This window comes from Pyxicephalus adspersus, chromosome 10, assembly GCF_032062135.1.
Source record: "Pyxicephalus adspersus chromosome 10, UCB_Pads_2.0, whole genome shotgun sequence".
Classification (NCBI taxonomy): domain Eukaryota; kingdom Metazoa; phylum Chordata; class Amphibia; order Anura; family Pyxicephalidae; genus Pyxicephalus; species Pyxicephalus adspersus.
In genome coordinates, this window is record NC_092867.1 from 38,180,124 (window position 1) to 38,186,123 (window position 6,000).

At 35.9% G+C, this 6,000-nt stretch overlaps 1 protein-coding gene across 1 annotated transcript in view; it reads right to left on the reverse strand.

Annotated features, from left to right (window-relative positions):
- Positions 1-3,830, reverse strand: part of LOC140338851 (cadherin-23-like) — a 327,390-nt gene extending 323,560 nt beyond the window's left edge. The window contains exon 1 of the mRNA XM_072423172.1: positions 3,710-3,830. The gene's annotated coding sequence lies outside the window, so the exon portion shown is untranslated. The remainder of the gene's footprint in view (positions 1-3,709) is intronic.
- Between the last annotated feature and the right edge of the window lie 2,170 nt (positions 3,831-6,000).

Below are 6,000 nucleotides of genomic sequence, written 5' to 3' on the forward strand. Positions count from 1 at the left end.
AATCTAAAATATTCAAATATTTATATCATCAATTCGGACATCAACAATATATACCTCAGATACAAGGATTATTCCGAGATATAATGAAATATATTCATTTTAAATACTGGATACATTTGCTCTGTCCATAATATAGAGTTCACAGCTAGATAAACTGTTTTGTATTTGACTGATTAGCACTTGTGTCTAATAAATTCTTGGCATATGTAAAATTGTATTATTTTTTTCATCAGTCTTGCTGTTTATTGAGCTGTAGCAATCTACAGCTCACACAGAACATTTAGAAACATGTTAGGTGAAAAGTGAATTCTGTATTTGTTTCTTTTTCCACAGCTGATGATCAGACACCCTATTTCCCATATCATTTAAAATAAACAAGGATCAGCATGGGCCATATGGGATCTTGAAGCTTTATCTTAACCCTAACACACAATTACAATCAATGATTATGCTGGATCCATAAGATGTTGATTTGTGTGTCCAGCATAGATGAAATTCCACATAAGGTACCAAAATCCTTTTTACATAACAATAAAAGTAAAGATTTTGACAAAAAACATAAAATTGTATACATAATGAAAAAAAAAAAACAAAGAGTATTGAATTAACTTCTAGTTGTACTTAAATGAGAAGTTTTTGCCCAGGTTATACTTCTGAAATTTTACCAGTATACCAGTTGTCATTGTTTAAGGTGCCTAAAGACATTAAAGGATGACTGATTGCATAAATGCTTAAGTATCAGTGATAAGTTTATGTGAGGGAAGCCACAAACCTCTAGCAGCTGACCTATCTGAGGATAACTCTCTGGCACAGCTGACCAGCACCTCCCTAAAGAACATTAATCTGTAGGGATACTGATACAGTCATATTGAGCCTCACCCAAACTGGCTGAAATCAACAACAATTAGCCTAGGTCTAGGTGTTCTCTGAAGGTTAACTGGCTCCTAAAGCAAATTACTATACATTTTCCCTGTTAAAGTGTCCAAGTCATTTTGCCCCGAAGAAAGAAGTTTAAATGGACATTATATATAACAGACTGGAAGACTAGATTTAAAAGGAAAAGAATGTAAAAAAAAGTCAGATAAAGAAATATAGGCTATAAATCTAGCATTTCTAAGGTGAAAAATAGAAATGTATACAGCGAAGTCCTGAACACAACACAAACAATGGAAAATATTTCTTTATCTAGAAAATAATTGGTTAAGAGATACCTGCAGTTTGTGACTGACAGCTGTGAATTGCTAACCGGTAATTGTTTCCCACAAAACTGTAAAAAAGCCACAAGATGTAACAACACCTTTTTTATTTGCACATACCCATTTCACATTTGGAGAAACATCTGGAGCGCTGCTGTTGATGAAGACAGAATATTGGGCAACAAAAAAAAGTCGAACATTTAAGAAGACCCAAGGTACAGCTGAACAATGAAAAATCTAACTAATGGCCAGGCTAAAAGAAACAATTGAGACTATATACTAAGTCTGTAAACAACAGGTAAGAATGTGTTGTGCAATTGTGATGTATTATACAAGCTCAGGCAGTTTAAGAAAGATTGTAAACATTTTATGAGTATCCATTACTCAGAAGTATAATAAGTGGTGTATCCATTACTCACAAATATAAACCATTGGTATTGTAAAATAACAGATTACTAAAATGTAAAAAATAAGTGTTCCTTATTTCTGCTTGCTGGGGTATCGCATTGCCTTAAGGATTTCCAAACTTTATTTTACCATGCTCCACTATGCAAAATCAGATGTTTACCAAGTATAGCCAGTTGTGTGTGTGTGTTTTTATTTCAATTCCTAAATGTTTAAATTAACTGTAGTGCCTTCCAGATATACTGAAAGGTTTTTCAAGAAGCCTTTATGTTTTAAAATGACTTTGCCCAGTCTATTCTCTTTTGTATGCTCATGTTTGTTACTTTAACACTTAGATTGCTATTCATAGTTAGGTTTACCAGATATCCTTTGAAGTGAAGTATTCCGACTTATACCATGGCTTGAGAACAGCTAGTGAAGCAAATCACCACATCTATAATATTCCACCTATGTCAGCTGCAAAATGGATACACAGGCTGCATGCTTGCAAGATTTTAGGTCTGTTTACAAATATTTGACATGGTGACTTAGATGCAGGTGGAGTACAGTGATCTTGTCCAAGAACATCTTTAAGTTTACTATCTTTGCTGTTAAACCAAAAAATTCATTTTGTACACACAATAAATGTAAAATTAAAGAATAGGTAATACGTAACGTAGAATACATAATAAAACTACACAATCTTATTTATGGATAATTTATGTCATTTCATTGGAGATATCTAACAATTTAGAAAGCAAATGTCAAGTGGAAAGCTAATGTTCACAGCAGACTGGCATAGCTACAGTTCAACAAGGCATTTATGGCTTCTAGACAACAAAATTTCCACTTCATATAAATCTGTAAATTCTTTACAATCTAATATTGGCACAGCATAGGACTCGGAGGCAATAAGCATACAATATGCACAATTACTATGATCTACACACAAATAGAGGCACAAAGCTGACAACCAGCATCCGAAAAATCAAGGAGCATTTTTTTGACCATTACCATTCAGCATACTATCAACATGCATTAAAACATAATTATGTACAATTACCATCACCTCAGCAGTATCAGTTTTACAGTAGTATTACAAAAAAGGAAAATATACCATGATAGTGATTCATGGCTTCAATAAATTTTCAAATTGCCACACCATTAACTATATTCAGCCTCAAGAAACTTTGGAACTTTAAGCAGGACTGGCAGACAAATGTCACTACTGTCTGATATTTCACAAGACTGCTGATCTTAGATATAGACCAGTTCCTGATAATGAAGGGGTTACAAAGATACATTTAAAATCAGCAATGTGAATGATACCATAATATGGTGGCAAATGTTCATGTGTGGGATGTCTATATGAATCCAAAGCATTCTGTTACTACACTATGATTCACTGGGATTGCTCCAATAGCATCAGATGAACGACAATGAGTTGCCTTTGCGTGTTTAGCTTTTGGACAGGAATAAATCCTGCATATGAAATTCACACCTACAGCCGTTTACAACACAAGTAATATTCTTCACCTCTCCAAAGAGCTATATGACAATTCCACATACAGAATTTTTCTTTGCAGTGTAATATGCATACATTCCCCAAGCATTGTCCACATCTCCCAGTATAATGATATTTATAAACAAAAAATAAAAAAGCATACACACTGCAATGGTAATATTATTCAGTGTATTGTATACAAATATTAGACATATATAAGGCATGTCAAAACTAAAATGAAATGTAACTCAAATACATCAACTATATTTTAAATGTGTCTTATGAGGTGTCTTTAAGACCCATCAGATAATTTTTTTAAATGATCACAAGCTAATCAATCCATGCAGAAGCTGGTCCTGGAAGCACATGGCTTTCTACTATAGACTGTGGACATATCAAACATCTATATATTATTACTCTAGGCAAAACTGCAAATGTACAAAACATATAGTACAAAGTGTGCACCAAAGAAGCACCTAATGTTTTTAAAAAAGATAAAGCCAGGTGAATTAGAGGTGTGTTAGAAAGGAGATTGAGTATAAGTATAGATAAATGAAATAAGAGGAAATGGTTTGGTCTTCCTTCTGAAGATATAACAATATGCCAGGATTAAACGTTTCTGTACCTTAAGGTGTTAAGGAAGCAGCTGCACAGTAATTAGGATCAGGGTCTGCCTTGCTTCGTCCCGATGGATGCTCCAGGGTGGAAATCCTTGCCTTATATTCCCCTCTGTCTTTTATTAATTCCTTCCAGAGTACAGAACAACTTCGGGAGTGCCACAAGAATCCTTCATTCCCCCTCAGTCCAGTTGATGCTCATACAAGCTCCCCCTCTTCTCCCTCCCACCCTGTCTTCTTTTTACCCCTAAGAACACATTCAGTCACTCTTCCCTGGCTGCTGTGAGTGCAGGATGGAGACTCATCAGGCGCTGGTGGCATCAATGTGCCTAGAAAGTAGCAGCACACAACTTTCTCACTGAGCTTCAAGCAGCCACTGTGAGCTTTTCCTTCCTTTTCCAGCCAAGTCTAACAATTCCAGCACAGGTCTTCTGTGCTTCCCCAAGCTTTGCGCACACTAGAACAGGCGCTGCGGATCACTTTAAAAGCAACCAGTTCCTATTGCCATGTCATGAATATTTCAGCGAGTTAAACTAGCCTCAGCTGATGTCATGCTAGTTGCTGCTTTGGTGACTCCACAAATCCCCCTACAGATGAGATGTGACGAGCAGGAGAGACAAGGAGAGACCCAGGTGCAGGCTGAGCGGCGTGTCATGTCACCCCCTATACACGCCCATTGATCACAGGGCTCTCCAGAGTCTAATACCCAAATCAGATGTTCACAAGATGCTCAGCCATTCAGTCATGGGCTGCTGGAAGGTGATGGCTCTGGGAATGTTAAAGCGCCCTCTTCCTACTACTAGGAGAGCAGAGAGGATTCACAAGATGAAATGCATGCCTTTGTTTATTGTGCCTTTTATAGTAACTGCATGAAGACTTAAAGGGGTATTACATGCAGGAGAATTCCTGGAGATCATATGATTAAACAAATATGAATATGATGGCTCTGTTTTTGTTTTTATAGAACAGAAAGGACATTTTCTGTTAATTTTTTTATAAATTCTATTTTATATGCCTTTTTCCCAAAATAATAAAAAAAAAAAAACTGTTGCTGCATCTGTTTTACAATTGTACATGGAGCTGGAGCTGTTGTTTTCAATATGTGTTTTTCTCTTAATATTATTTCCCATCAACAGAACAATCAACATACAAATCGATCCTTTGCAATTGACCATAAGTATTCAATATACTAATTGTACAATAGTGTAATAATTGCATGTTAAATCTGAAACACTATGGGTCAATGCAATTGTTAAAAAAAAATCTTTGCTTGATCAATTTTTAGTCTACATTCTGCTAAAATATTTGGCTAAATAATAAAAAAAAATCACATAGATGGCTAGCATAAGACCACCCTGTCCAAAGTGTGAGAACACTGTTGTAAGAATAAAAGGCATTATCACTCTGGAAGGAAGTGGGGAATCTATAGATCCAAATGATCAGCGGGAATGCAAGTACAATACTATGCAAAAGTTCAAGGCATGTGTGAAAAAATGCTGTAAACTAAGAATCATTTCACAAAAAGACGTGTTAACAGTTTATTTATATCAATAACAATGCAAAGCGAATGAACAGAGGGGAAATCTAAATTAAATTCATGTTTGGTGTGACCATCCTTTGCCTTCAAAACAGCATCAATTCCTCTAGGTACACTTGCACACAGTTATTGAAGGAACTCAGCAAAGTAGGTTGTTCCAAAAATCTTTTTATACTCAGGCACACTTGCTGATGTTGAGATCAGGGCTCTGTGCAGAGGCCATACCATCACTTCCAGGATTACCTGTCCTTCTTTATGCTGAAGACAGTTCTTAATGACTTGGCTGTATGATTGAGGTTGTTTTCCAACAGCAGAATAAGTTTAGGGACAGTCAGACACCTCCCCGATGCTATTGCATAATGGATAAATATCTGTATTATCTGTATGGATAAATATCTGTATTTCTCAGCATTAAGGACACTATTAATCCTGACCCAATTCCCAACTCCATGTGTAGAAATGTAGTCCCAGAACTATGGATATACCTGGACCGGGGATATATAACATGTATATGGGAAAAAATGCAGTATTTATGTGACACCCAAAATCTTGGGAAACCAAGATAAAGTTTAAAAACCATTCCATGTTGTAAAGGTATTAAAAATAAGATAAGATACTGCAACAAACTGAAAGAAAAGTGGGGGAGAAATTTAGCAATATGTTGTAGAAAGCCTCAAGTAGTGGTAGAGGATGTGCAGGAATAAAGTTATTCATTGGCTATGGTCAAAAGAATTGTGATTGTAGACAACCCAGGGCCTTGGG